Raw genomic sequence first — 15,407 nt, 5'->3', positions numbered from 1 at the left:
AAAGCGATCAAGCATGACGACCGACGACCCAAAATTACATACAATTACCCGTCGCTCAAAAATCATTGAGCGAGGATTGTTATTTCTCCTCGCAATTTTTGCCGATGAATCGTCAAATGTCGAAACAATTTTTTGATCCGGAGAATTTTTATAAGCGTCGTCTGGCCCCCCCCCTATACTTTCGTGGGCGAAATTTTTTGGTCATATTTTTATTTTTTGCTTTTTTCTTAAAATCCGGTCTAAGAATTTCGGTTAGCCGCTCTTTTGGCAGGAATACACAGCCGGATGAGTCGAGTGCAATAAAAAGCTAGGAGACGTTCTTTGTTTCAAAAGATGGATGTCCCTAAAACCGCCAAAACGTGTCGAATAGGCGCCGTTTGTTGGTTCCCGGTTTTGGATATATCCTTTGTCGGCGAGCGTGCATCGGGGGCCTTACGGTAGCGCATGCTGACTACATACAATACCAAGCGATACGCCGATGTCAGATTTCTCTGTCGGACAATTCCGAATGTATAACCCGCATCGATTTTATATATATATTTTGTACGGATGTATAAAATGGTTTTGAAGAAATCTGTAGCGATGAGGAGCGAGTTTCTTCAACATCGCGCGCGATCAGATTTTGTACCTGCACCGTACCCACACTCCTCCTCCTCCTCCTCTTTTTATTTTTCCTATCCTCTTTCTCTAAGCCTAAGGCCATTAAAATTGTTCACCGATTCGGTCGCGTTCCTGTATAATTTAGTCGTTAGCGAGTGCTCTGCCCACCACTCGCTATAACACGGGATGGGTTTTAAGATATTGACGGAATCATTAGCCCACCGTTCGCTACGTATGTCTTTCTTGCTTATTCTTTCTTTCGGTCCTATTTTCCTACCGGGATTTTTCTATCCTTTTCCTTTTTATTCCCAGAGATATTCCCGTACGTACGTACGTCGACGTGGCTATTCGGAAGGCTACATTTCACGGTAATGTCTACGATACACTGATATCACACACGCCATGCCGAGTATAAAACGGAAAAAAAAAAATAGTGAAAAACGTGTCAAATCTATTCCCAAACACATATTTCCGAATCCACCGTACTCGCCGTAGACAAACACAGTCGGAGGTGGGGAAAAGTCGCAGCTTCTTTTTTTTTTTTTTTTCTTTGAAATTGAAAAACTTACACACTTTCGACTCGACAGTTTTTCGACTCGAGCGGTGGAATTTTCATTTAAATTTTGCGAAGCGATACCTCGGAGTTCTGAACTACTTTTTTTCCAAGTGCAATTCTCCGAGATATCGTGCGGCGCGGGGATGGGCCCGTCGGAGATGAGAGACCCTTTGGTGATTTTGCGATCGGTCTAAATAATTATCGATTGAATTCCCGCGCGACGATCTAAGGGCCACAAAAACGATCTCTTCAGGTTTTGTCAGTGCCTCAGAGCCGCCGCTGCGCTACGCGAATCCGATGCGTCCCTTGGGGGATAATAAGCGAGGGAAGGTAGAATTTGAAAGAAATTTCAAAAAAGGGCGAAGGGCGAAGGGGGGGGGGGGGAGGGGGGTAGATTTCGGAGCAGAAACGTAAGAATAAAAATAAAAGAATCCGGGTGAAAAAAAAATTATGTCGTTATATTGACAGATCCCAATGACGCTGATTGGGTCGGGCGTTGTTCGTCGCGCAGAAGAAAAGTGAAATTAAAAAGCCGCGTCGTGGATCGAGTGGTTCTTCTGAAATTCACGGTCAATTAGGAGGACTCGGGAGCCGCCTCGACGTCATAAAAAATTGTCGTTGCAGCGCGTTTGCAGATTTATTCGGCATTTCTGTACCCGACGCTGATCCTAAAAAATTAGCACCTCTCGGTATGCGATATTTGAGTAAAGATCTCGCAACCAGATTGAGAGAGGATCATCGGGACATCCTGTCTCGAAGTTCTGCAAATTCGCATCACAGTTTCCATCTCTATGACATAAAGAACTTTTTTTTCCGGTACTTTTGCCGTACAGCCGGAGGCTGCGATTACGGTTGTAAATTTCAGGTATCCTTGTATAAAGGATTAAATTTTTTTCCCCAAAGGAAAGACCAGGTATATAACATCGCCGAGGAAATACGTAAGAAAAAAAGGGCGCAGGGACGCATGTAGGACCTTTCCAAAGCTTAGAGCGCCGCAGGTTCTCTATACGGAGCGTTGGGTTGTAGAAAATTTTCTGAAAAGGATTGCCGCAATTTAGCGAGATCTATGAAATCCTGTTGACCCAACTAGTCTCCTCCGTTAAAGGCTGAGAAATTAGGAACTCATAAAAAGTCGTGAGTGGCAATAAATACCGTTTTGCCAGGTGCTCCTATATATAGATGCTCCTCACTGCACAGACGTAGCGATACCTATACGTATAGGTATCGAAACCTGACCTCGTTCACGTGTTCGATTCTCGCGTAATCTGCTCGCACGAGCATTTCCAAAATTTGAAGAAAAAAAAAAAAAAAAAAAAAAAAAAAAAAATAGAGGAAGTAAATCGAAGAGAACACCGGCGGCGGCGGCGGCTGCGGCGGCGTAATATCTGCAGGCAAAGAGAGCTGGAATAAGAAATCCAAGCAAATTGATCGTTACAGCTCGATTTTCGTTGTATTAAAATGCGAATGAATTTCGTAGCACGGAGCGCTGCAGGCGAGATTAGCATCCGGTCATCAAATTTCGCATGGTGTAACCCAATATATTTATATTTTCGGATGGTTCGCTCGTCACTTGGAGTTCTCGAAGTCACGCGAAGGTGTACGCCTACAGGACTAGATTGAATTACGCAAAAGAAGAAGCTGCGTACCTAATTAATTGCGCAGGGAAATGGTCGGGCACAGCTAGGGTACGCGCCGTCGCCGCTCTGATCATCCGGCCACACGATCAGGTAGCCAAATGCCCGAATTTTTTGCCACTCGGAGAATTTATTATCTTCATGTTTCGTTTTTTTTTTTTTTTTCTTTATCACGTACACAAAGTACTTCCACGCCGACTTCCAGTTTTCGATTCCTCGGTCGAATCGAATTCGACCTGTAAAACGCAACGTTTCTCTCCGATAAATATACACCGAGCTTAAAATTGAATCAATAAACTTCACGGAGCTGTTTATTTTTTATTGCCACTAATTTGCGGTGCTGAGTAGGTTTCTAAAATGAGTTTTCGTTCCGCGAGTCTTCGCGAGATTTGATAAGAACAAAAAAAAAAAAAAAGAAAAGACAAAAACAATCGAAGGTGATACGTCTTCGGGTCGGTTTGAAAGAAGCGGACAATTATCCTCGGTTTCTCGTGGGTATAATCGTTTGACAATTTTGCAGGATGTCACATAATCGTTAGCCCGGTTGATCAATCTTCTTTCGAAATTGCCCTCCGCGATCCGGGACCGTTATTGTAGTAAACTTTTGTCAAAGGTGTGTCGCGATGGCATTGATCTAATTGGTTCAAGGTTTTTAAATGACGCCGTTCCGTTCTCAGAGACAAACGACGGTGGGAGAGTATCCCCTCGTCGATTTTTTACAGACCATCTTGAAGAGACGGACGAACGTATCGTCAGAAGCAATATAATCGGCGTCGTCATTGTTCGGGGAGAGAACTTTCGATAATTACGTCTGATTGGAGAACTCGATCGATTTTCAACAATTCCCAAGCCCAGCATCTGCCGCAGATTTATTCTTCGACGTCGACCGTAGGGAATTCCTTCACGCGCGGCGGATACTTTTCGACTGGAAAAGGTACTTCAAAGAGCGACCGTTTGTGCGCGCGTGATGAAACGGTGAGAGCTGACGAACCGACGAGACGTATTTTTTCAGACGTACTCGTACACGATATCAATCGGATCGTGCAAAAATATTCCATATAAATCGTTTACCCTTTAATTCGTCGAGAGGAAAGCCTCCGCGAGATACGTTGCGGAGATGAAATAAATATTATAAATCATCGCGTGATTCATCGCCGGAGTGTATCCTCCTCAACGGATGAACCGGGGGGTTCTGGACCACCCAGTTAACCGAAGAAGAAAACTTCCCGAGACCAGAACTGACTGTGGGCACAAAATCCTCGCGCAAGAATCTCAGATCGATATACGACTGAGCTCGTCGCCCACGCCGGTTGTCAGTCCCCCCCCCCTCTCCGTTTGCCCCCGAGTTTCGTCGAGGTTTGGAACTGCTGCTCCGTGCCTCGCGGTCGAGATGATGTACCGTACGCCACGGAGTCCTGCCAACGTGAGGCCACCTGGAAGCCCGCCACCGCCATTGATACAAAGATATCAGGATATAACTAGCAGCGCTGACTGAATTAGAGGTCCCGCAAAGACTTTAATTGAACTTTTGAATAATGATTGTCGATTTACCGATACGCCTTACATGCGGACCGGCCAAACAGCGAACAACCACCGAGTCCCCCCTCGAGCGGGATCAAGCTCAAAGCTGCACCCCTGAGGTCAGCCCGCGGTCAGGCAGCTTCTTTGTTCTCGATCGCGTATCGCCAATCGGTACGGACATCCCGCGATCGGAAACAATTTTCTTCCCCACCGTTCCAGTCGCTTTCGAATATTTCTTTCGGAGACTAACGAGGCCGAAAGTCGCGGTCGCGATCAGGTTCGAACGAAGCTTCAATTGCGTCAATCAATTTTCGACAGAGCGACTGATCCGTACCTCTCCTTTCTCCTCTCGTTAAAGACGTCGGTCGCCAAAACTCGTCTCGCGATATCGAATCCGATCGAAATCTCCGACGAAAAAGAGAACCCAGCGCGAGAAGAGCGAACTTTGTTCGTGAAGGAATCGGGGGAAACTGACGGAGCTAAACGGTACGCGGTCGTTTCGGTTCAACGTGGGCGTAGGTACTCTCTTTCACTCAGGCGCACCACCGGGTCTCCGAAGTCCTTGTTTGTCGGTCGCGGCTTAATTATTTGAAACTTGATCGCGATAGGATGTTACTAATATTTCGGTGTGTCTCAACCGTCCAATGAATGATACATGCGGCAGCTAGTCGGTGTCCAGTACGCGAATTCATCCACCTACTTAGAGAACAGGAAGAGTATCTCACGTTACCTACACACCTGGACCGAAGTCAGCTGTTTTCGTCCGCCGATATTCATCAAAGTTCGAACTCGGAGTCGGTAGAAATGAAGAATTTTGAAGAACTGTCGGATCACAGGGATTTTTTTATTTTTCATCCAACATTAACCAACCCGATGGAAATTCCTTTTTTAACAAATTATCAGTCTCTTCAGATCTCGTCAACGCTTTCGTTCAATTTTTCACGATCCGATCTAACATCTCGATTCTAATTTTCGGTATGTAACATGCCCAAGATTCGGTGTTATCGGGTCTACTGTAAAAATTCGTTCGGAGTCTAATTCGATTGTTGGAGCCGATATGACGGCCAGCTTACGTCGATGCCGAAGCTGACCATTATACAATAATAATATACAACTACTGTTGTTAGTTGTTGGTAGCTCAGGGCAGTGACCATTAATAGAGGACCGCGTCATTAGAAACACTGATACGCCTAATTATACCGCTCAAAGTTATTTCTTGTCATTTTTCTTTGCACTATCTCATCTTCCGTACAACAAGTCTCTACGGTTAAGTAGTGCTCACCGATACATCCGACAAAAAAGATCAAATCTATTCGGGTTACCACCGAGAGCGCGAGGATCGTTAGCACCATCTCGACTTAACTAGATCGATCACATGCGGCGTAGAAATCTAGCCGCCGCACATAAGTCTCGAAACTTTAACGCGTACAAAAAAACTTCTTCTAGGATATCATGCGGTAAACACTACACTGGTCATTTATTACGACGACATTAACTTTTTGCCACCCTATATAATACCTAGCGTTCACGGTAGATATACCCGCACAATTTTCAAATGTTCACAACCATCGGATTCAAAATGTTCTATCTTTCTGGTTCAGAACTTTTTTTTTTTTTTTTTTTTTGTTTTTTGCGTTCCGAGCAAAAGAACGCGGAAAACCCCGAATCGCTTCAACTTGTGGCGCAGGACACTTGTCGGTCGTTCGTCTCGGTTTTTATATCAATTAAATCGAATGATACCTACAACGTAGTTTGCCGCACGTATACACGTCTAATACTTACGTACAAATATTTTTTTAAACGTTACCTTGTTACGAAATTCTTGTTAATATTATACAAGCCAGTTGGGCGATGATTGACAAACATTTTATAGAACCAATAAATACAAACTTATGGTGTATCATAAGACCTGAGAAACTCCGCGCTACGGCCTACCAGTTTTATATACTAGGTAAGCGACCAATCGCGGGTCTCTTAATTAGAAATAAATATATACGCGCGCACGCATTGATTAGCATTTAATGCCACGTGAGTAGGCGAGTCACTGGAACAGCTGGCGTTCACTCGGTGCCTTTTATTTTTGAAATTTTTTTATTCATTCTCATTCATTTTTTTTTTTTTTTAATTTTTCTCTTCAATCGGCAGCCGTGAAACGCGTGGGCATATATGAAAAATTCCCATGTACTACAATATACACTACGAACGTGAAGTTCTTTCTTTTCTTAGGCGTGCGATAGGCGAGGCGCTGGTGAAGATATTTTCCGTATCAGGATAAAAATGACGTTCTTCTCTGACCTCCGAGGAATCGCGGAGGGTTGGGTTTTGTCTGATTATTTTCGTTGTATAACTTTTTACCGTGTCGGGGAAGACAATCTTCGGATTAGGGCGTGTTGTTGCGGAACTTTTAAATCCAATTTATCATGCGTAACGATCGGCTCTACTGCACGCATCATCGGTCGGAGGTAATGAATCTGAAAATCAGTATTTGCATCATCTCGTTGACCGGATCGCGATCGGGTACGGGTGAGATCAAATTCTATAACGAATTGGCTTAAATTAACGCCTACCCGTGCCGAAGGGGAAGTCTCAAACGCGTTGCATACAGCGCACCTAAAGCACCACCAACGAGACGCGAAGGACTTATAAATATATACCTCGACGTATCGCGTGTTGTATTAAAATATATGTATATAGCGAGATGCGTACACGCGCGAGGAGCAGCACTTTCGCTCGTCCAACGTACACAACTCATCGTAATGTGATTTAAATTGTACGAAATTCATCACCGCGGCGTATCGCATGAGATCGGGGTAATTAGTTTGCATAGCCGATGTATATATATGAGAAAGGGCCGGAGCATGGCAGCTGAATTAAATTAACAACGCGATATACGTACGCGGGATGAGGTTCGCTAATTTATTCGACGATCAAATTCGAATTAGAGCAGACTTCGCGAGGGATAAGAGCTTCCCGTATTCGCACCGCGCGCGACACACCCACCGTCGTGTGTACGAGTTTCACTTTTGCCCGCGAATCGAAAGATATCTCCTCCGTTTCTCGAATATCCCTGCGAGGTACGCGCCGCTCGATCAATTACTTATTCGTGTAATTAATAATCTTATGATTAAAGGGTTTAGATCGAGGAGGAAAAATCCAATCATCGCCGTATAAATCCAATCTCGTAAAACCTATACCCACGTACACCGGGCGTCGTACGCGTACCCATATTGACAAAGTGAAGAGAAAAATCGAATCATAAACAAGATTCTGACCTCGGGGGGCACGCCCCCCAAATTTATACCCTCTATAAATATGAGGATGTGGTATAAGAAGCCACGGGGATTGACCCCCCCCCCCCCCTCCTCCCCCCTCCCCTCCCTCCCCTCTCTCCCTCGTTAATTTATAGCAGTAAATTCTACTCTTAATTACGTCTATTAATACTATATAATTTAATTCTCCGATGGATAGATAAGAATCGAATGTCTTTGAAAAAAAAAACTTCCCGTGCGGCATCGAGCATTATTACGGCGTCGCGTCGATCGCCGTCGCTCCGACTATTCCGTGCGTTTTCATTGCGCCCCCCGTCATATCCTGCAGGGTCTAGGTAGCGTCCCCCGAGTCCCTCGAGGGACTGTTTTTCTCTGTTTTATACGCGTACGCATATACCTACCTACCCGTAACATAGTACTCGCGTACATCCCACCGTTCCGATAGTCTAGACGAGAATATAATACTCATTCAGATTTTACGAACGCTCACTTAATTGTTTTTTTCTTTCTTTCTTTTTTCTTCAATTTTATTTAAGTTTTTTTACGGCCCTCTACGCTGCACGGTCCTTGACTCCACAAACGAGCTCGGCAAACCAAAGCGACTAACGTTACGGATACGCGCACTTAACGATCTAATGCGATTTGGTTTGATTAGCAGATCGGAAGAAGCGGAGAAAAAGAAAAAGAACCGACACTCTCGAGTCGAACAAAGGAAGTTTATTCGTTAAGTTCCACGCGGAACGTTCGAATTTGTTGCCAACTTTTCACATACACGTGTTTCCAGGGCTTGAACTGAATTATCGGACTCGACAAAACGTAAAAATTCTGTGAATCACCGTTTGGTTCGCCATCAATTAGGGTAATGATTGAAAAATTCCCAAACAGCTGGGAGGAATGATCGATCGTTGGAAAATAAAAAATACAGCGACACCGTTTGGTTCAAAAGCACAACATGGTCGAAGTAAAAAAAAAAAACACAAATCTGATTTTTTCTCTCCGCATCTGATTGCGCAAGATCGTTTCGAGATCGGATACGCCCGACAACGTGTAGATAGGTGTAACCTACTTGAATTTGATTCGAGCGACTTTTTCGTCTCGATTTTATCGCGAGAAATTCAACCCGCGGTGATTTCTCCGATGTTTTTGGTACGGACCCATATAATACGAGAACCGGGTTGAAAGCACCTTAGAAATATCATTAAGATGTTTTTGCTGGTTTTATTGTAAGGACGGGTTCGGGATCGTCTATACCAACAATAAGACAAGGCGACGCCTAATAAACGTACGATGAAAAATAGCCACGTGAAATAACACGGTCCAGAGAGAAAAAACAAAAAAGCATTGAAAAGACAAAATAAAATAAAAAAAGTGACGCCCTCTCCATCACCCGCTCTCCCGTATACCGTGCTTTACTTCCAGCTCCAACTTCGCCGGCTCTTCGAGCAATTCCCATCCGATATATTAATGACTTCTGTAGCAGCGCGATGTAATCAAGATTAATAGACATCGAGCCGTACCTACAGCTGGGTTTGTTCGTATTTTCGTAAGCGGGATGAATAAATTCTCCGAATTCAATCGGATCTCGTTTATTTCAGCTCGATTTTGTTCGCAGCGTTGAAAATACAAAAAGAAAAAAAAAAAAAATGGAAAACAACACGCGGATCTAAAAGTTGGAAATAAATGAAAAATTAATAAAATACACCTGCGATCCAACTCAGAAATTAACTTCCACAAAGCGAACCGTTACAAGTCGAACATACATACATATACAATATCCAACGACGCAGCCTAGTGTCAACCAAAAATATAACGGGGCGCAAAGATCGTCGTCGCACGTGGACCTATCGGGGAGGCACGCGCCTCTAATACGACTCTCTCACCCGTCTCCCGGTGAGCCAGAACTATTTCCGCGTGACGGAGAAAACGTTTTGTGAGCGTCCCGACGCCGCGGGAGACGACGACGTTACTCGGGCGTCGCGGTTGTTACGCAGCGGGTGTGTTTTACCGATACAGACAAAAGTTATCCCAGCGGTAATAACTCTTTCGATCCCGTGTCCGATCGACCTTCGATCATCGTCGCGGCGAAAAAACCAAAACAAAAAAAAAAAAAACAACCGTACGGAACGAACCCAGCTCACGAATGAATTTTTTTTTGTCTTTTCCATCCGTTGGAAAAAAATCGAATTGAACGAACGCCGTTATCGACGTTCGTCGAACGGGATCTCGTTTGCTCGTGATTTTCATTTTTATCTTCTTATTTCGTTCACCTTTTATCGAAGGCGAGTCATTCGCGTGTCTCGATATTCCGTGATGCGAGGCGATGGTAATTCAATTAAGGGGGTAACGAGACAGGGACGAAATGTACGCGTGTAATTTGTATTTCCGTAATTAACGATACGCGTATACACATACGTATAAATTCATAATGTATATAGATATATATATATATATAGATATATAGAATGTGAGCACGCACGGTGAGGCGTACGTACGCGAGCTAAGGATATGGACCATTCGGCGCTCCTGGTGCAGATGCTCGATGTGGTTGTGGTTCGGTAACGCTAACGAGTTTAATTAACCAACTTGTATCCATTTATAAGGAGCAATTAGCGCTCTCAGTTGTACACCGGAGCGCGTGATCACAGATAAACTTTTCCTCTTTTCGTCCCGTTTTCTTGAATAAATTATTCGAACAAACTACATAAATGTATATAATTCTCAATTCGTTGAAACGTGGGCGTACGGTGTACACCCGACCACGTATGTACGTACACGTATATTTATTCTACAAATATAAATAAATATAAATATATTCACACAAGCGCCTGCTGCATCGAGGGAGAGGTGTGATTTTAATCCCGCGAGTTTTTCTTATCGCCGTTTTATCAAACTATCAGTATTATAAATATGTTTTATATTGTATACTTGCATACGCTTATGATACCTCGGTTGTAATCGTCGAGCAGCTTGGGGTTCCAATTAAAAAAGACGCGCCTTCTTACGGTGCGACATAATAGGAGATATCTAATTACAACTGCTGATTCGGACGTAAGATTCTCACAATATATATACATGTTTCGGAACATTTCGGAGCTTCGAGATTACCCGTACGCCGCGTTATGTTTAGCGTGATTTTTTTCTCCCCTTTCACCATTTAATTTACGTCCCATCTACCGCTTACTTCGAATAGTTTCGTGGTCGTCGCGGAGATCGTACCAAATTTTCCAAAAGCTTCAACGCGCGTATGGAAAATATTATAATCATACCCGGGAATATTTTACCCCATTAAATTTCCATACGTTCACACCACGTAGAGTAGCTTGCCGAGGTAAGTTATCGTCAATCCGAACCCACGCGTACTTTCCATGGAAGAAATGTCGAATTTTTGAATTTCATTTCGTTCGGTTTTTACACGCAATCAGCAGCTCATCTTTTCTCTCGTATCATTATACTTCCACAAATGGCCATGGCTGCGGTCTTATCTAGTTTTTCGTAATTAAAAAATCTGACTTACCCGTAAGGTGCTCGGCCAATAACCACCGTGTACCTCGTAACTGTCTGTGAAATAAGAAAATAAAAGATTACGTACAAAATCTTTCGATACCAAATCTGGAAAACTAAAAAGCTGATGGCTCTTTGAATATGAAACTTAACCTACGCGTACGGTGTGCGATAGTCTTAAAAACGTCGTCGAGCTATAGGCGAGCGATGATCCGAGAAAATATACACACGACAACGAAAAATAAAAAGTTTGTGACTAAAAAATTCAAGAAATTTTCCGCAGCTCACAGCACCGCTTGATTATGCAAGCGAAGATCGTGCCTCGCACAGATCTTGCATGTTTCTAATTTTTATAATAATACTTTGAACCGTTTCTTTTTCGCTTGGAATTAGATAAAGGAATCGAATGTTATTATCGTCTAAATTGACTTTCTAAATTCTATGGAGTTATAAAATTAAAGGGTAGCGTATGATATTAAGATGATTGAAATTGGATTTTGGAAATAGGGATCGGTCAAACGTCCGGTCTAAATAAAAAAAAAAAAAAAAAAACAATTCGAAAGTAAATTATTATTCCGCAGGTGTGGTGACACGGCGCAGAATTTCGCTCGGCGAATTAACTACGTGAGTAAAAAAGACGAGGCAAAAAAAAACAAAAAAAAAAAAAAACGAAGAGAATTAAGAGAGAGACGGAATTGCGGCTATTTCTAGTCTTTGACCAGTCGGTCTTTCTTTCCCTTTCCTACGCCATCCTAGCTCCTCGGCTCTTCTCCCTGTTCCGACCTGCTACGTTCTAAGAGTTGAAGGCAGGTGCGAGACTCGAGAACTGATCCTCCTGCACTCGTCTTATTACGGTATACCTATATAATACACGTCGGTGTAGAGAAAAATAGTCGTCGGAGAGCTAGGAACAACCGTAGAAATCCCGCTCGATTTTTCTCCCATCTCTTAGGTCGGAGGAAGGAGAAAAACCCGCGGGATGATGATCGCTCATCGTCGTGGGATATAACCGTGAATCGGGTTACGGACTGGCGCCTGAAAAGCATTTGCAAAACGCTCGAGTCCTCGACTCGCTGTTTGAGAAGTTATATCCTGAGAAACGACGACGACGGCGATAGAAGGACCTACGGGGAAAAACCGAATAGACGTATAGATTTGCAAATGGGAACACCTGCCCATTCCGCAGACGTAATTCGCTGAAATCAATCCTCATATCCTGCCACCATCGGGATATTTCGAGACTGTTGCGTATTACGACTTAGAATAATCTTTTCGCAGGTGAAGAAGGATCATTGCAGGTATATTAAAAATGTGAAAAACAAAAATCTTGAAAATTCGCTTTCATTTCGAGGGATAATCTTCAGATCCGGATTGGTATGGCGAGGCGCCTGTAGACTGTTTCTTTAAAAGCTTTAATACGCTATTCGGAATTAGTGAGCTCCGGGCGACGGCGCCGCCATCATCATCAGGTTATAATCCTAGACCCGAACTTTTTGCACAATTTCGGTCCTAACGCAAAAGCGGTACAGACGGCTAGAATTCGTCGGAGAATTTTCGCTGATAGGCGAATACCACCTGCCGTCTATTCGTCCTTGGATAATTGCATCGGTCAGGATTTTAACAGGGACTTTAGTTCGCCTCGGTAGTGCAGTCTGCGGGTTTCGAGGAGAATTATTGGTGTGGGAATGGAGGGTATTATATGGGTACCTAAAACACGAGTCTCTCCGGGTACGGTGCTTCTGCCGTATCCGCTCATCCTTTCGTAGGTATTTATACGTCCGCGCTGGAGGTTGGAAAAGGAAAAAAAAAAAATTCGCCAGGGGCGCCAAAACGATTTCTCAGATTTCAAAAAACCTTCGGTTTTTATACTCCTCCGGGGTTGATCAATTACGAGTTATTAACTCGAGTAGTTATCGTTAAATCATCAAATATAAATACCACTCTACGAAGCCCTATATCTTCCCCTAATTTTCACCCCTGAAATTCTCCGGAAAACAAAAAATAAAATCATAACAAAAATCCGATGGTCGTCTCTCGGGTTCTCTTGTTCCGAAATCCGACCGGATCAACACGATTTCCCTCGCCGCTGCGTCGATTGAAAGAAAAAAAAAAGAAAAAAAAAACAATTCCCCGTCGTATGGAAGAACGATTGAAGGAACGGAGGGGCGCCGAAACAATTTGTCGGCATTCTCCAAGGGCGATCATCGTGTAATTTGGCGTTAAATGTGCCGTGTTTTGTTCGCATGCTCGCTGAAGTTATAAAACTCGGTTGCGCCGCAACGACACGAATTTTGAATTTTTTCTTCTCCGCCGAACGCTACGGAGGATTACACGCTCGGGCGATCATTGATACTCAATATATGAGAATACCGCTATGGCAAAGAACAAAGTTCTCCGGATTTTTGATTTCATTTTCTTCTCTTCAAGAAAAGTACACGAATATTTTTGACTTGTTATTTCGAACGCTGTCAACGTCGCTTCTGTACCACCCTCTCGAAGAAGACGGGAGGTTTCCCTTTGGAGGGCCGAACTTCCTCGGCCGCGTTTAGTCTTAAGGCCGGGAGTCAGCGTCCCCTTGACAATAGATTCGTTTTAAAATCCCCCACAGTCCATAGAGTCGTTACGGGAGTCGTCCGAAAGATGACAATCTACCGCGGGTAAATGTGGGCGTGGAAGCGTCTACCGTCTCCCGTGGGTGAATTTTGTCCTCTTTTTTTTTTTTGTTTTTTTCTCTTTTTCTTCTCTTCTCCTCCCTCGGTCCACCCCGCCCCCGCACCCACGTTCGGAAGAAGTCCCGGATTTAGAAACCGTATTATACCTATATATACTTTTACGAAGTCAACGACGTTCGGCGACGGACGTCGGCGTGAGCCCGAGAAAAACCCAACGCGTATACCGTTAGCCCAGCGTGAGACACGTGCCTTCCGTCACCACAAATTTAGTTGCGGTTTGTTACGAAGAAAACCACCTTGCAGCACGCCGTTCCTGCGCTTGTTACTCCCATGCAGCTGATGACTGTAACCGAAGATAATAATATTCGCCCGTTTGGAATATCTTTTCTTTTTTTCTTTCTCCTCCTCCTCCCGTAGAGAAGCAGAAATACTCGCATAGATATGTATAATTCTACACCCGCCCCAAAAACGGACCTTCGAAACGTGTTCGGAATATTTCAAGAAACCTGGATGACCTCCCGCCGGGCGAGTGTCGAAGACGATAATCCAAAATACCCACCACGGGCAAAATTTAAAAATCTCCACATTTCGAAGGTCCGAAGATACGTATACATCATTCCGAGTTGAGAAGCGGTGTTTAGTTATTCAAAAAATTGTGGCACGTGTGGGACGTACGACTCACGCATAGTTTGCGCGGTAAAATATCATTCTATTATTAGTACCGAGTTTTAAATTGTCCTCGTGTTTGAGATGAAAATAAAAATTTTTTTTTTCTAAATACCCGCCGGCGTTGACTGGCTCGAGCTACGCGCTGACGTACGTCCCATAAATCGCTACGCATAAATTAATATTTTTAATAAATAGCGAATATCGCTGCGACATCGTAGAATTCCAAGCGTGCGAGAAGTCGAAGACGCGTAGAGAACGGCTGATCGTAAGTCTGAATAAAATCATCAAACTCAAAGTAATCAGCAATTAACTGTAAAACCGTGACGACGAGCGACCGCTACCTATATAATAGGGACATCGGTCTTCTCGTACGAATAGTCGATGATTCCGAGATAGGGTTATAGAGAAATGAGGTAATAAAAATTTCAAATAAAATTCGTCGGGGAGATCGGAAAATTTTTTTTTTTTTTTCTCTTGGACAGAGTTTATAATTCATAAGTCAACTCGGCGTGTCGAATTTAACGAACTATGACGATGTAACGTTAATTTACAACGTTAAAGCGATCGATGTCGACCATTTTGAACCGATAGTGGCGCGGAGAGGCGGTAGAAAAAAAGATAAGAATCTTTTTCGGGAAAACCTAAACGCCGCTTTACTCGCGCACGCGGTGACAGACGGCTGATAATGACGACGAGAGAATAAGAGAAAGAATAAAATCAAATCGTAAAACTTCTCATTCCACTATTATGGGCATAATGTATCCACACGTATGTATATGCCTACCTACTTCTTTCAACTCCACTCCATTACATTCCACCCTACGTTAAAACTCTGGATACAGCTCAAGCGTCGAGCATTAGAGGCAACGTAATGGTCGCCCTAGGGCTACGATTCGAACGGCGAAGGCGGCGGACAACCGAAAGGGCGAACGAACGACCGAGAGGGCGAGGAGGGAAAAGAAACATGCGTGACTGTCGGTTGGTT

Source organism: Athalia rosae, chromosome 4, assembly GCF_917208135.1.
Source record: "Athalia rosae chromosome 4, iyAthRosa1.1, whole genome shotgun sequence".
Lineage (NCBI taxonomy): Eukaryota > Metazoa > Arthropoda > Insecta > Hymenoptera > Athaliidae > Athalia > Athalia rosae.
Note: the sequence above shows the minus strand (reverse complement) of the source record.